At 41.5% G+C, this 17,425-nt stretch overlaps 1 protein-coding gene across 8 annotated transcripts in view; it reads left to right on the forward strand.

Annotated features, from left to right (window-relative positions):
- The window catches only part of auts2a (activator of transcription and developmental regulator AUTS2 a), a 940,688-nt gene that overhangs the window by 23,049 nt on the left and 900,214 nt on the right, over window positions 1-17,425 (forward strand). The window lies entirely within an intron of this gene.

Consider the following 17,425-nt stretch of genomic DNA (forward strand, 5'->3'; position numbering starts at 1 on the left):
TTTCTGTAGATTTTTATCTGTAGGGAGGGGCCTTGCAGCTGCTATTTTTCCTTGCAGGGTTGGATTGTTCTGGACCCAGCCTACTTCCTATTCTCACCACCTTTTGGCAATTGGCTGGATTTACCCTCCACACCTGAGTTACGTCCATGCGGCGAGACGGACACTGCACTGAGTGGCAAAAGGACCTCACCTGTCACGTGCTGTGGTCCTGTCCCCTGAACACCCTGATAGTCAGGGACACTTTAAAACAAAACTGTTAAACTAATGTACAAAATTCAAATAGTAAAAGAATATTCAAAAACATTTAAAAGAAAATAATTATTGGTTAATGTTTAAGGTGTTCTTAATTTATAAACATCAAAGCAAAGTAACAATGTAAAATAACTTAAACACTTAACTCTTTACCAGAGAGTCATTGACCCCATTTCAAATGCCTTGGTGTGCTGGCTGTACACTAGCTGGTTATAGAGTCATAGAGAAATACAGCATGGAAACAGGCCCTTCGGCCTGCCGGGGTTGTGCTGACCATCAACCACATATTTACAACAGGCACGATAGTGTAGCGGTTAGCATAACGCTTTACAGCGCCAGTGACCTGGGTTCAATTCCGGCCACTGTCTGTAAGGAGTTAGTATGTTCTCCCCGTGTCTGTGTGGGTTTCCTCCGGGTGCTCCGGTTTCCTCCCACATTTCAAAGACGTACGGGTTAGGAAGTTGTGGGCATGCTATGTTGGCGCCAGGAGTGTAGTGACACTTGCGGGCTGTCCCCAGAACACTCTACAACAAAAGATGCATTTCACTGTGTGTTTTGATGTACATGTGACTAAAAGATATCTCGTCTTACTATTTCTACGTTCATTCCCATTGTCCCAACATTCGATCATCTCTCTCCAGGTTCTATCACTCACCTACACACTAGTCTTGGCATAAAGCTCAGAGTTGGACACCTTGGCCTCAGTACGTTGGTGCTGCGCTTCTATCTGCGATGCTGGGACCAACAGTGAGTGTGGGATCAGAAGCACTGGTGACTGACCACCAGCTCATCCCAGATCCACATGAGCTGCTGGCTATCATTCATCTTGATAATTAAGTGTTTATTTTTCTTCACTTCTTGCAAACTTTATCCAATAGCTCCTTGCTCATCCTTTTATTTTAAAAAGAAGTAATTTTAAAAGCAGAATATCATTGTCAGTGTTACAGCAGAGTATCGATGTATCCAGCCCCACTACAAGACAGTAGCATGTAATTGTAATTAAAGATTAATGCCTAAGGCTGGCTACAACTCATGCTTAAACATTTGACGTGGTTCTTTCCATTAAATGGAATGTACATAGGAGCCAAATGAAAAATGAACCAGTCTCACTGACTGAGCAGAATTTTCTGAAATTTGTCGCTGTTGGTAATTTAATCTGTGAGCTGCGGGCCTTGTAACCATTACACGTTCCCCATTGCAGCCCACGTATTCTCTCAGCTGCCTATTTGCCCTTAATAGATAGGTTTTTGTGTGCTGCAATGTTGCTGTCATTTAAAGCAGTGTTTTCTGGTTCGATTTGTGGTCCCATTAGTTTTGTCTGCTGGTCTTGGACAGTGGCATCCAGTTCGCAATCCTGCCTCAGGAACCCTTAACCTGCCAATATCATTTTGCTCAGTGTACAGTATGTTAACTTATTGGGCTACTCACTGTCCAAAGATCTGTGAAATGTGGCAGCCTGTTGTGTAATACTTTCTCTGGAAACTTGCAGAATTGCACAATTTAAATACCAGAACATGATGTATAGCCCCAAAGGATGTTTTAATTTATAGCCACTTTTCTACTTAGCCTTTTCTCTGATCTCAGGAAAATAAGCTCTTGGCTAGTGCTCCCCTATGTGTATGCTGCCACCTTGCTCTTATAAACCTAACTGGTTCAGGAAGCAGAACTGGGAGTATCTTTTGATTGTTCATTCTGGGCCATTGCTGATGGTCATCACCATTTGATATTAAAACTGACGATTTTGAGACCATTTAAGGAGTGAAATACATTGATGTAAGTCTGGATTTGTACTTAGTCCAGAGTGGGTGGGGGTGAAGACACCAGCTTTCTTTTCACACAGAGAGGAACAGAGAAATGGGCTTTTATGACAAGTGGAGACATCGTCACTTTTACTGACACAGGTGCATTGATTCCAGATTTTATAATTGTGGGGGAATTTGAACTCCCACTCTCTGGGTATGAAGGACAAGTGTATGCATTCAGTAGGCCAAGGAACTTGACGTTCTGCAACACACAGACTGAGTCCATGCATTCTGGTAGAGAGAGAGAAATGTTGAATTTGTTGCCACCTCACAAAACGTGAGAGAGTGGATCTGAGGTATTGCCAGAACAGGGAACTGGGAACCAGGCAGATCCAGACTGAACAGTCAATTCTGGAAACTCATGGTTGTAGCATTGCAACACTTGAACAATAGCCTGAAACAAATGACAAGTCTGTTACAATGCATTACTGAAACATTCAAAGGGTTAAATTTAAATATAATTGAATTGTTGTACTGCAAACATGGAAAAAAGCTGGCGAAAGGAAATGATTATGAGCACAAAGAATTGGTAATGTAATGGTAGCGACTTTGTCAAATCTTCCTGTCTCTAAACCAAGCCAGAGAGCGTTACCTTGACAACCAGGCTCCTTTAAGATTGCAGGGGACTCTTTATTTATAATGAGCACCACAGGTACACTTGAATTCACATCAGTCAGGAAGATTAACATCAGATTACTCCGTGGCAAATCTATGCATGTTTAAGTGAAATGTTTGTATTGTTCTAATGCTTGAGTACTACTGAATCGCATGATCATTGAAGATCCCTTAAGTGCGGTAAATGCACTCTTATTCCCAGTTCATCTGTGCTTGTGTATTGTAAGAAGATGCTGACGTTAACAGATTATAACTACTTGGCTCCACGTTGATGAAACATTTCCTACATTTAGCTCTTTAAGCTCTTGGACACTGCACTGTGCAATAGTTTAATCTGACAGCCTTGCTTTTAAATCGTGATGTTTCTGATCTACCAATTGAACATTTAGTTCTGATTTTATTTTCTTTCACATTTGATTGCCTGAACTCTTCTCACCAGGGTCTGGATCCATGGTAGTGGCATCTTGTTTGTGACCATAATTCTTTGTGAAAATTAACCATTACATAGAATGTAGAGCATAGAAGCAGACCATTTGGCTCAGCTGGTCTTTGCCAGTGTTAATGCCCTACATTAGCCTCCCTCCCCACCATTCTTCACCCCATTCCAATGATGCCTTGTCTGTTCCTTTCTCCTTCATGCTTGTTTCTTCTTAAATGCATCAGTGTTCCTTGTAACAAAGACTTCTTATGTTAGCCAGTTCCACGTTGTAACCTGAGAAGTTTCACCTGTGTTCCCTACTGGTTTTTCTTGTATTTGGTCTCCCCACCTTATGGAAACTATCAGTTTTTGGTAACAGTCTGTACAAAACTCCTGAAGCAATCCTGCCCTCGACAGGCACGTGCTCCATAATGAGCTGAAGAGGGAAACTTCGATGATTTTGCCTTTCTGAAACCAAGGGCTGTTATTGCCAGTTACAGAGGCCCTTTCACAGCTGCAGCTGAACTGATTCACTGGGGGATTAATTTCATTTGTTGTTCAAAGTTCAAAGTTCATTTCATGATGTTATTATTGAGCCTTTGCAGAATTGCAGCAGGTGACTGTATTTTCAGTTGTTTCTGTGTATGTCATAAACATTTTTATCCCTTTCTGGGCTCCGATAGTTTGAAAGATGGAGCAGTATTTACATTATGCCTTCAAGACTAATGGATTAATTTGTGCTGCACTCACTGTCATTGGGGAGAGGAACCTGTTAACCAACTTTTACAAAGCCATACAAGCAGTAAATGGATGGATGAACAGTGAGGTGGAAGAAATGTAGGGCAGGATGTGGGAGATTAAGCTTTGATATAATGCCCCTTCTGAAAATTGGCACTTCCGACAATACAGCACTCGCAATCCTTTGTCTCACAAGGAGTGCTGCCATGTCAACGTAAACTAGTAAGTACAGTTTGAAGAGTTGCCCACCGGCTGCAGTTGCTGTCAATCAGGAAGGGAGTTCCATGAGGCCATGTGAAATATTTTTGCTGCTGGTTTTTAGCTTAGTATTTTCAATAGAGAATCTATAGGGTCAGTGCGCAGTCTTTTTCCCATGGTTGGGGAATTAAGAACTAGAAGGCATAGGTTTAAGGTGAGAGGGGAGAGATTTAACAGGAATCTGGGGGGCAATTTTTTCACCCAGAGGGTGGTCAGTATATGGAATGAGCTGCCAGAGGAAGTGGTTGAGGCAGGTACATTGAACATTTAAAAGGCACTTGGACAGCTACGTGGATAGGAAAGGTGTCGAGGGATATGGGCAAATGGGACTAGCTTAGATGGGAATCTTGGTTGACATGGACTAGTTGGGCTGAAGGACCCTTTCCCCTGCTGTATGACTCCATAAGAAATCCTGACCACTCGACAGTCTAGATAGATATGTAAATTCTGCACATGCACACTTCCCGTATTTTTTTGTTTCTATTGTTAATTATTGCCAGGAACAGTCCAAGTTTTTCATTTCATTGTATTTTTCCATAAGAGGTGACCCCCTTCTGTGTTTTACTGTAGAGTATGTATTCCTATGTGGTTTTTTTTGTTGTTTAAGGAGGCTGGTGTCTGACTCTCTAGTTAAACATCTCTTAGCAACTGACCTGCTGAATGCTTGTTACATTTTATGCTTTGTTTCAGATTTCCAGCATTTGCAGTTTTTGCTTCAGTTAGCCACTAATGTTCATTTTTACACAGGGACTGCTTTAACGATATCTCCATTTCTTGTGGATTTTAGATCCATCACACTTTGAAGATTTAACATGTTTGCTGATCATCAATGATCCATAATGTTGGTGCTTTTGTTGCTTTTTCTAAGTGTGGACAACGGTCTCTGTCTTCAGTTCTTGTAATTCAACCAAACTGATTCTTGCCTGTCTTTCATGTCCGCACTTCTTGTCAGGCCAAAGCCTTGCCATTGTCCACATTCTGCAAGTCAGCAGTGTGACAGAATGCTTTCCACATGCTGGATGAGGGCAGCTCCCATAACTCTGGAGAAACACGAACCAGTCCAGGCAAAGGTGTCCACTAGATTAGCACCTTAACCATCGTGCTAAGCTGTCATACACTATACCACAGCTGCACAGTGGCTACAGTGTGTAGCATCTACAAAATCCATTACTGTCATTTGCCCAGACTATTCCAACAGCATCTCCTGAACCTGTGACCTCTGTTACCAAGAAGGACAAGGGCAGCAGATTGCATGGAATACCACCTACTGTTAGTTCTCCAATTCACATACTGTTCTCACTTGGAAATATATTGAAAGTCCTTCATCGTTGCAGGATCTAAATACTGAACCTCGCTCCCCAACAGGACGGTGGGAATACCTTCAGCAGAAGGACTGCCATAGTTCAAGAAGGTGGTTCACCACCACCTTCTCAAGGGAACTTTGAGATGGACAATTAATGCTGGCCTTGTCAATGACACCCAGATCGCAGAAATAAATAAAATCCTATTTGATGGTTTTCCACACCAGAACAAGGAGTTCCTCCGTGATGCCTGATTGATGATGGACACATGAGGAATATATCGATTGGGTTGGATGAAGAATAATGGGAGGAAGGCTGTGTGGAGCACAAACATCCAGACAGACCTGTTGGGCCAAATGGCTCCTTTGTGTGCTGTAAATACCATGTTGTGTACTGATAGCTGGGAATCTGTACAAGATAGAGGCAGCTTGGGATGGTTGGCTGACAGGGAATGATTGATAAATCGTCCTTTGGCCAGTCAAATAAACTGCCTCAATGAAAGGGAATTCATCAATGCATTGGCAATGATTAATCTGAAATAGAAAAACATTAAAATTAAGCCTGTAACTGAAAAGCCCCATTTCAAATCTTTGGAACTCGGGAGATAGTGTCGGGTTTGGGGTACAATTGTTTCTTGATGGCTGATGTGACCACAGTTATGTCGTGACCCCTGTCAGGCTAGAAATAGTCTAATTAGGCAACCCTGTCTTTCAAGTAGACAGCAAACCTGCAAGAGTATTTCATTCAAGACAGGGGTCACCAAGTAGTGACTTACTGCAGCAAGCTGCTTTTTATGTGTCCTTTTACTGGATAATGCCACACTTCAGTCAGCAAGTAACAAATAATTGTTTGAATATGGAAGGTAAATGACAAAACACGTCAGTCTGAAAGCAATTAACCAACTCTGGTCATTAGGTTATGCTGACCTACAGGCATTGTATTTCAAAAACATCACTTACCAACCCTCCTCAACACACCTGTGCAATTCTGTCTGAACTGAATGAAGATTAAATGTAAATATCTGTTTCATCTGTGCAAGGAACAACCTACTTCTCCAGAGAACACTTTCTGCTTGAGAGCAGGTTTGATCTGTGGGCAAAGCATTTTCCATTTATTAGTATGATTCTGTTAAGCTGAAAGGGCAGCAACCCTGGAGACTCGGCTGAAGAAAGACAAACTAGAAAGCGAACAAGTACCAGTAAATTGGTGAAATATAATAAACTGGAAGGCAGAATATGTGAGGTGAATGTTCAAAAAGGAGTGAAATGACAAAGTGCATTTATATAAACAGGCTTTAACGTGGTAAAGCATCCCAAGCTGGTTTTGAGGAGTACTAACAAACAACATTTGACTTTGAACCAGATAAGGAGATCTTGGGCTGGATCATGCCAGCCCAGTCTCTCTGCCCAGCATCATCCCCATGTTCTGGTCTGTGTCCGCGCACACCTTGTCCTGATGTGGAAGGCCAATCTCACTGGTTCTCTGCACCCTGAAGTTCAGGCAGTTAAAGGGTCTTGGGCAATGCAGTGTAGAGGCCCCATCCCTGAACTTCTGATGGCCTTCAACAGCTGGGACTTTGCTGGGTGTGAAAAGTTGTCTGATTCCAATTGTTTTATGACTTTTAATTGTAACCAATTATAGTTTTATGTATTAAACTATTCATATTAAAGTAAATAAAAAGTTAGAACTATTAATATTAATTATTAAGGTTTTTTCATAGTTTTAAAACAAGGAAAGAAAAAACAAGCACATGAAACACAAAAAATTAAACATTAAACTTAAGCAATTTTCTAATAAATAACTTGCCTACCTTTTGCCTCCTAAATTTTTGCCCTACAATCCTGGTTGAAATTATTGAGGTTTCAGATCGTGGGCCAGGTTTGAGATGACACAGGATCCGAGAGGTGATTTCCCCAGTTTAATGTAGGAGAGTCCAAGCGTTCTGAGCTCTGAATGGGTAGAATCGGCCTTCCAAATCTGTCACTTACTTTCATGGTTCACAGTGCAAGTGTGGAAGCCCAGGACTGACTTCAGTTTCAGTAGCTGACTGCCAGTGTTTCCACTTGGAACTGCTGGCAAAATTTAGCAGGAATCAACTCAGTGAGACTGCAAGATTTAAGGAGTGTTTTCAAGAGCTTAGGACCCAGGAGCTGAAGGCATTGGTGGCAATGAAACACTGAATGTAGAGATGTGTGAGAATTTGATTGTTGAGAGCTGAAGGACATCATAGGACAGGGAGTGGTGTGGATGTGGAGGCTTTTAAAACTGAGAGATCCAACACAGTTAAGGAGTCAGATTTTGTTTATTAATACTCCTGTAAAGCGACTTGGGATATTTTACCACATTAAAAAGTTTTATACAAATGCACATTGTCACTTTGCTCCATTTTGAACATTTGGCTCATATATTTCTCTTTAAATCCACAAAGTACAAATGTTTGTGTTACACGTTCTGTTGCACTTCTACTGGATCAGAGACTTGAGGAGCAAAGTTTGTAAGACGTGCAGAGACGGTTAGGAGAAGCAGAGATCCGCGAGGGTTGGTGGTTGAATGGTGTAATGGATGGAGGAATAGAAGAATTTGTTAGGTGGGAGGTGTGAAGGAGTTGTGGCCTGGAATTCACCACTGAATGGATGGTGAAAACAGAATTAGTTAGTACTTTCAAAAGGAGCTAGGATATACTGTATGGATTGAATAGCCTCCTTCTGTGCACTAACAGTTGTATGATTCCATGAAAGTCGGTATATAGTGCTCGATTTGTGATATTATATCAAGGGTGTTTATTACTGTGTTTTGGAAGCAAAACAGGAGATATTAATTAGAGGGAGGTTCTCTCTGCAACTCAAAATGTTGGGCAAAGCTAATCTTTGGTGGTAAAAGAGCAGCAGAGAATTGTTAATAGCAGATTTGAGGTAGTGTATTTTTCGTGATGAATTTAATATCTATTGATAGCATTTCCATTGTTTCAAATTTATATGTAGGCATAAATGGCTCAGCAAGAAAATAATGTTGCTGCCAAGAAGATTTTGAAGGTATTTTGCAAGATATGCTTGGAGATAATGAACCAAGGGCAGAAATAGATTTTGTTGAGTAGGTAGTTGGCAAAAGAAAGCCATAGCTGTACTGATGTATGGCGTAACACCAGATTGATAAATTCCCTATTGCTCATAGGTTATACAAGCTTTATTAGTGTTTGTTGGCTATTAATGTGGCCTGTTTGTTTAAGTAGGTTGGTTTGACATTAGTAAATAAGTCGTAAATGGCGTGTAATTGTTAGGCATGTGTTCAGGAGATAGGTTAAACATCTTGCTTTCCTTCTCTGTTGATAAGATTGTCTGAATCTGTAACAATGTTTGGATGTGACAGTTGCACACTGAATAGAAAGCTTTTACGGAACTCTGGTGGTGCTCACAGGAGGAGATCTTGTTTACAAAGAAATGACTGTCATTGCTTCAGATAAGTACGGAAATGTGGTTTTGGGGAGGAGCTGTGGATTTATGTAGATTTGGGGTGCTTTGGGAATAGTTAAGTGGGCTGGGCAAAGTGTAGCAGTGAGGTGATTGAGAGAATTGTAATTGAAAAAACAAGTAGCAAGGAAAGTGGCGGGAGATCTTCCAAACAGACTAATTTCTTTAGTGCTTTGGTGAGTACAGGGAAAAACAAACTTTCTCCAGCTTTTAGTCAGAGAGATCCTGGAGTTTGTTGTGAGGCTGTATCATAACTCCATTTTAGGAAGATGAAAAATTAGGCAAGTTTTCCTCTCATGGTTTAGGACACTCTCTCAATCCCTCAGACGGTCAGCATAATGCCTCACAGGTCCAGAGACCTGGGTTCGATCCTGAGCTTGGGTGCTTACTGTGTAGGGTTTACACGTCCTCTCAGTGACTATGTGGATTTCCCCTGGGTGCTCTGGTTATTTCCTGCATGCCAAAGATGTGCGAGTCAGTTGGCTAATTGTCCACTGTAAGTTGTGCCGATGTAGGTAAGTGACAGGAAAGGTTTTGGCAGGGGAGGGAGGTGTTGATGGAGATGCAAGAGGAAGGATGGGGTTAGTGTAGGTGGGCATTTGATGGCTGGTGTGGATGTGGTGGACTGAAGGACCTGTTCTTGTGCTGTTTGAATGTTTGACTGTCACAAAAAGGCAAAATGTTGTCAATGCTGGAAAAATTAAACAAAATAGGAGATTAAATGGATAGGGACATTTAAGAGACTCTTGGATAGACACATGAATGATAGAGAAATGGGAGGCTATGTGGGAGGGAAGGGTTAGATAGGTCTTAGAGCAGGAAAAAATGTCGGCACAACATCTTGGCCTGAAGGGCCTGTACTGTGCTATGAACACTCAGGGAAACTGGGGAGGAAAGGAAGGAACAAAAAGTAAGGTCTTAGGTGAGGAGGAAGAGAGAAGTCTTTGAATGATGCCAGTCCTACATCAATCCCTTTTCTTCTCCTCATATTCTTATCACCTTCCCCCCGGATTCTATACTCAGCACGGCTTTGGGATGTGGGAGGAAACCGGAGCACCTGGAGGAAACGGAGAATGTGCAAACTTCACATAGACCGCACCCAAGGTCAGGATTGAACTCGGTCTCCAGCGCTGTGAGACAGTGGCTGTACCAGCTGCGCCACTGCGCTACTGAATTTATTCAACTCATTTTTAAATACAGAGGGATGTTAAATGCCCAGTCAGAAGATGAGTTGCTGTTCTTCTAGCTTGCATTGAGTTTCTTAGGAAGGAGGTTGAGGACAGAGGTCAGATTAGGAGTGGGATACAGAATTAAAATGACCTGAGGGATTGGTAGTGATGGGGTGTAGGAAGATGTGGGGTGGGAGCAACAATGAGGAGCTGGGGAAGAGATGAGGGTGACGGGAGTGTGGTATGGGAGAGATGGAAGGTTTTGGGTTCAACAAAGCTGGTATTTAATCTGGATCTAGTATCCAGAATGGCCACATTGTGAGCAGTGAAGAACAAATATTAAACTGAAAGAAAGTGTGTAAATTGCTGCTTCACTTTGAAGTGTGTGGTGAATGAGGCAGTGGGAAGGCTGGGCATAAAGTGGTCATCAACTTAAAATGGATAAATGAACATTGGGGGTTCTGATTCAAGTCCAGTGGTCACTGAGCCTCTATGTGCTGCACATTATTGATTTTATGTTGATATTAGCATGGACTCTTGATCATCTTGATATCCAGACATAGGTTGTTTAGTAATTACTGCAGGCATTCCTGTTCAGTTTTTCACATATAGCCTAGTACATGAGGAATGGTCTCTGCTGAGGTTCAAGGTAGCATCTGTAAGTGCTGAAAATGAGGGTTATAGAACATAGAAACAGGCCCTTCAGCCCTTTGTGTCCATGTCGGCCATCAAGTACCCATCTGTTTTAATGCCATTTACCAGCACTTAGTCTGTAGATTTCTCTGCCTTGGTGATTGAAGTGCTTGATTTCACAGGAGAAGTTTTAAAAATATTTTAGTGTCTGTTCAAATTTAATTTTCATTTCAGAAAATTCACGTTTATGAAAATAAATTACTGATATGTGTTTTGATGATGGAAAAAGACATGTAAGGTGTTCCAAGCATCATAGCTATGTCTTTCTGTGCCCAAAGAGATCTTTGTATTATTTATTTTAATTTTTAGCCTGCAATTAATTATTTTTAATACAATCTGAGGGTCATTTTAAGAGCCCGTTGAGTATGAATGACTACATTTTAAGCAATTTGAACTAACAGTGGACATAGCTTATGCACCATAATATATGGATCTTGGAAATGTTTCAAAAACTATTTATAATTTAGGTTGAATGAGTTAATGAGGTGCCTACGGCAAAAAAAACAATTGCTAAGATCAACCTCAGAAGCTTGAAGATTCCAAAGAAGTGTTGTCACTTTAGTATTATCTGTGTAGTTTAACAAGACTCTAAGCACAAAGCAATATCAAGCAGAGGCTTTCTAATTAAAACTGTTTGAAGGAGATAATACCAGTCGGCATTGTGTAATTCTTTCTGTCAGATTACACAAATCTTTCAGAGACAGTGTCTTTTTTTGTACATTAAGTTTGACTGTTGATGTTCTGTGTTGGATGTTTTGCTACCAGAGCCTCCTAGTACTGAATGTGGGGTGAGCACAAAGATAGATGAGCTGCCATTGTGTTTGGGTTTATTTAGATCAGTTCTCAGCTTAACCTTCCCTTTGTGCTTCCTCATTCTTCTCGTCTTACATCTGAAAAATTAGTCCAAGTGCCTATCTGCAATCATATAGCAGCTTGGTGAGAAAGCACCTGAAATATTGTATATCATGTTGGTCTCCTTACCTGAAAAAAAGGATGTCTTTGTTATGGAGGAAGTGCAGAGAAGATTCACTGGGCTGGTTTCAGAGATGGTGGGTTTGCTGAAGGGGTAGAGATTGAGTAGACTGGATCTGTGTTCTCCCGAGTTTAGAAGAATGAGAGGTGATCTCATTGAGAATTGTAAAATTCTTTCAGCTGGATGCAGGGACAATATTTACCCTGGCCGAGTTTAGAACTAGGGTTCAGGCTTGGAGTAAGGGGTAGGTCATTTAGAACTGAGATGAGGAGAAATTTCTTCACACAAGGATGGTGAATCTTTGGAATCCTCCATCCCGGAGGGCTGTGGAGGCTCAGTCACTGAATAAATTCAAAACAGAGATTCAATAGGTTTCTCTGTACCAGTGGAACCTAGGGAAGTTCAAGTTTATCGTGATAGGCATCCATACACAGGGTATTAATGCCATAAAAATTAGCTTTTTGCAGCAGCAACACAGTACATTACAAACATAAGTTAATGTAAACTTTAATGTAAATTATCCATAACTTGTATGACAAAATAAACATGACGACATTAGTGCAAGTTGAGAGAGCGAACAAGAACTGTAGTCTGAGGTAGTGTTGTGGTTTTTCAAGTTGGTCCAAGAACCTGGTAGTAGTGGGGAAGGAAGGGGTTGGTGCAGCCAAGTGGCGCTGCCAGAGAAGATCAGTCATGATCTTGATGGAAGCAAAGCAGGCTGAAAGGGTTGGAGAGCTGACTTCTTATGTTCCTATTTCTTATGTTTTTTTAAATTTCAAAGCCAGCAGTCAAAGCATTATTGTGACTAATATTTGTCAAACTAAAATGTTAACAACAATCAATTTTTATATGTTCTACTTCAAACTTTTCATTTTGAGGCAAACACAATGCCTTCCAAGGTTCCAGATTCAGAAGGTAATTTATACATTAGGTTATGATCTCACTCTTCTGTGCCTTGGGATTATCCTTGGCCAGTCTTGTATCTTCCACTCTCTGAAACTCGATTTCATGCTAACTTCTTGCTCCTTGTAACATAGTCTGACACACGTCAGGTTCAATTTCAGCTATGGCCCTGTGCATGGTGAACTACATTTGTTCCCTGTCTGTCAGCACTTTGACTTCAAAATGATCATTCTTGTTTTCAATTCCATCTCTGGTCTTGCCACACACCATCTCTTCAGCTTCTCCTGATTTGCTCTTTTCTTGGGATCCCTGAATTCCTCCAGTTTACTGTGCATCTCAGAATCCCATTTTCCCATGATGGGTAGCTGTGCCTTCAGGATTCTGGGATCCCAGTCTCTGGAGTTCCTTCTGGAAAAACTTTGCCTATCCACTCCTTTCTCCTCCATTCCTGTTTTTTTTAAACCTACTGTTTTAGCCAATTATGTTGCTTTGTTTTTGCTGCTCACTTAGCCCGGACTTGAGGCCTTGTCTGCTTATGCCAAGTGGAGCACCTCTGAATGTTTTACTGGATTAAACCTAGTCTACAAAAGCACGTTGTCAATTCCTATACCTTTGTGTCTCAGGATCACACTCCCCACTGCGAGATTACTACTCTGTTAATGTTAACATTGCTGAAGTGCAAACAGGCCTGACAAGAAACGAGAGGTGAAAGAGACTGGGGGAAGGAAATTGCAGTGAAGGAGACGGTGCTGAGTTTATTTACACAGCATCAGCTACAGCGGAACTTGTTCTGTCACTGCCTACCTGCATTTGTATTGACTCCAAGGAGTCGTGTCTGCATTCAGTTCATGCAAAGGCATTACCCATTGGGCTCCCAGCGGAAACTTTTTCTACCAAAGCCGATGCTTCACAGTGGCGGACACGGGCAACAAACAATCTGCTGGAGGAACTCAGCGGGTCAAGCAGCATCTGTGGGAGGAAGGGAATTGTCAATGTTTTGGGTTGACACCCTGCATCAAGACAGATGCTCCAGCATCTGCAGTCTCTTGTGTCTCCTCTGCCAGTGTAAAACTGCACGCACTTCCGGCAGTTTCTCACAAGTGATCGGCTGAACATACTACTTAATCTGAGTTCCAGGGTACAACTGTTTACAATGACACAACTATTTTTTTACCACAATGGAGATAATTGGGTAACTCTGGAAACTTTTATTGCCACAAGTAATGGTGGCTGATTATTTTACATTTAATTTGTTCATCATTACCTTCCACTCACTATATTTTAACAGGAAGTATCACATTGCTTTTATTAGTAGACATTGCTGTAGTTTTGATCATTGGTTACATTTGCTGTAGTTTTAAGAAATCCTTCAAATAAACTCTGAGTTGTTTAAAAAGGCTGCTGAGTAAACAGTTTACCTGCTCTAATATGGGCTGGTGTACATCCATTCTGTATCCTCTGGGTTCTCCAGTTTCCTCCCACAACTCCGAGACATGCAGGTTTGCAGGTTAGTTTACCACTGTAAATTACCCCTGGTGTGTAGGTCAGCGGTAGAATCCATGGGGAGTTCAGAGCAATGTGTGGAAGATAAAATGTGGTATTAGTGTAGGGTTAGTGCAAATGGGTGCCTGATGATCAGCATGGCCTTAGTGGGCTGAAGGGCCTGTTTCTATGCTGTTTGATTCTCTGACTCTTTGGTGGGGAGAAAAAGGTACATGCTATTGCTACAGTGGAAGATTATGCCTTATTTTGTGCGAATTCTGCAAGTTGTTTCACTGCCTGGATATTGAAAAGAAATCCCAAAGGAAGATGAAGCAAGAAACTGGAACGTTGTCTCTGCCTGTGACGCAATGTCAAGAATGAGCTTGACGTATTGACAGAGACAACTTCTGAGACCAGAGAAAAGCCATTCGGATAAGCTGTTCCTGATAAATGGCAAGAAATTGTTCCATGGATTGCGCAGTCATACTTGCCAGAGAAAGTTTTCATCACCAGGCCCGCTGAGAGGTGCGGTCTTGCATAGTCTAATTTGTCTGCCAAAATAAGGTATGTTCATCGCTCTAAAGGTGTGGTTCTGATAGGTGTCATAGAACAGCTCTGTAGGTTCTCCCATGCCAAGCACCAGGAGTGAGAAAGCTACTCCAGTAAAATATAATTAAATCTCAGGAGATTCCCAAGTGCCAGCAGGAGAAGTCTATTAACTGACTCATCAGCTCACAGGACAATACCTGATGGGATTGCTAGCAACTCCCATGTCCAGTCAACGAATAAGAAAAATAAGAATCATTGGAAGAATTATTTCTTTGGTTATTTATTTTTCTCCCTAAGATTACAGATATGCATCAAATATCTGGAGACCTTGGTTCACATAAACCTGATGTGTACATGTTGGAGGTTCAGAGTACAGTCAGGAAAAGAAAGCAGAAAATACCATTGTATGGCTCCCACATCTTTTGTGCAGTTTTGTATTATGTTATCTTACAAGGGTGAACAGTGAACATTCATCTCTGCCTTCTCTCCTCCAGTAATGTTATATTACCACCAGGAAGGAACATTTGCTAGATGAGAATTGATTCTGTTGTCTGCCAATGCGACAAAGAGTTTTGTTGCAATCTGTAATGTGTGTTTGTACATTCGGCTAAAAGTTCCAAGAAGTTCCACTGATCTTGGAGAAATGGGTAAATGTTTGCAATAGTGGTGGCAATCATATTCAATATAGTCAATGTACTGTGACTTAAGAGGGGGAAAGACATTGACATTTGAATGCAAGCTCCCAAATGATAAACACTGTGAACCGTGAGTAAATCTTGTTTGCTCTGCCTTTTTTATGAGGGTTGCACAATTTGTTACATAGGTTATAAGCTTTTTCAGCTGTTGTGTAATTCATAGGCTTTAATAATGTATTAGGGATGCTTTAAAACTGGAAAGTGCTTCTGCTTAGCACTTAATGAAAGTTTGCAGCTCTGATGGGAACATGTTGCTCTGCATTTCATTTCAAATTGATTTAACTTCATGCTGAAGTACATAATATTATATGATTGTGGAATGTTCTAACTGGCTGCACAAGTTGTGCCACAAGGCAGTAATTAGCTGGAATAAAATGTGGCAAGTGCAAAATTGCATTGCATGTGCACTTCAGGGAAAATGACGCAAGGAAGGACAGCTTTGTAAAGATGTTACCAGAAGCAGTCGGCGTTGGGCAATCTTGAGCTTGGTGTTTATAAGTTAGTTATATTAAACCATCTTCTTTGAAAAAGCCTTAACCTGAATAAAGTGAACTAGTTGAAGCCAGAACACAAGTTACAGGGATGGACTTAAATAGGGATCCAAAAAGATGCTGCTAATTCAGTCACCATGCCTCTGATTTATAGTTGTCATCACATCAGTGTTAGAATCAAACTTGTAATCGCAGGGATTACTGGTGAATACTTGCGTGTATTTGAATATACAGCATACCTTGACTGCGTTCCCTGACAGGTGAAAATGAACGTGAAGACACTGTCTCACAAGCCATATCTTTTGTCTGTTCTGGAGGACATTTGTTTCAATGGTCAGATTGACAAAATAACACATCTTCCTCAGGAACCACTGAGTGTCTGCATTAAAACCCATGAGGCTCCACGGCTTGGAGTTAACCCTTGGACGGATCAAGGTAGAGGTGGATGGGCTGGATTGCACCCATAACTTGGAAACACTGCCCATGTTCCTCACACCCCCAGACCTACCCGGGATGGGTACAGACCTCATGTGGTACTGAGGCCCCACCCTAGAACCCTTCGATAGGCTTTCGCAGAAGGCAAAGTGGAGGGCAGAGCTTTGTCACCCGTCAAAGCTGTCACTAAATTTGGTTTCTAAAACATCTGACATTCAGAAACATACTTGAAAAATGTTAAAATCAAAGAATATAATTTTTTAAAAATTAAAAATAAAAATAAGTTCATTAAAATCACATAAAACACCCAGGAACAATTTCATGAATCCTGTTAGTTCTGACCTCTAGGACCCAAGAGACTACTTTCTGCAGGGAAATGCCAGGGAATCCCAGCAAGACTGGGTCCTCCTGTTGGACACCACAGGTTGCAGTGCTGGAGTGTGATGACAGAATTGCACCGACCCACACTTGAGCTGTCAGTAAATCCTGGCCTTTCTGCATGTGCATCTAAGTCCAGGGCCTCAGTTTTAATGAGGCACGGTAGTGTAGCAGTTGGCGTAATGCTATTACAGCGCCAGTGACCCAGGTTCAATTCCTGTCGTTGTCTGTAAGGAGTTTGTACGTTCTCCCTGTGTTTGCTTGGGTTTCCTCCGGGTGCTCCTGTTTCCGCCCACATTCCAAAGATGTACAGGTTAGGAAGTTGTGGGCGTGCTATGTTGGTGCTGGAAGCGTGGTGACACTTGTGGGCTGCCCCCAGAACACTATGCAAAAGATGCATTTCACTGTGTGTTTCAATGTACATATGACTGATAAAGATATCTTAGGTCAGACCATTGGCCATGGGCAGCATAAGCAAAGCAGGAAAGGTCACACTGTTTTGCTCAGGGCTTGTTTTTATCTGAAAAAACAACTAGTTTTATTTAAACTGTATTCCAAGAAGCTGTGACTCCCTGCAGTTTTCAAATTGGACTTTGCCCTACTGAAGAGCAGAAATGCTCAGCATTTTTTAAAACTGATCTAAAAGCAAAATACCAGGGGTGCTGGAAATCAGAAACTTGCATTGCTATAAATTTACAGCAAGTGAAGTGAGAGAATCAGGTAATGATAAGGCTGATAACCTTTCAACAGCTGGGATAAGTTAAAGATAAAGCAAGTTTCACGATGTGCATAAATTAGAGGGGCGA

Source organism: Pristis pectinata, chromosome 21 (assembly GCF_009764475.1).
Source record: "Pristis pectinata isolate sPriPec2 chromosome 21, sPriPec2.1.pri, whole genome shotgun sequence".
Classification (NCBI taxonomy): Eukaryota; Metazoa; Chordata; class Chondrichthyes; order Rhinopristiformes; family Pristidae; genus Pristis; species Pristis pectinata.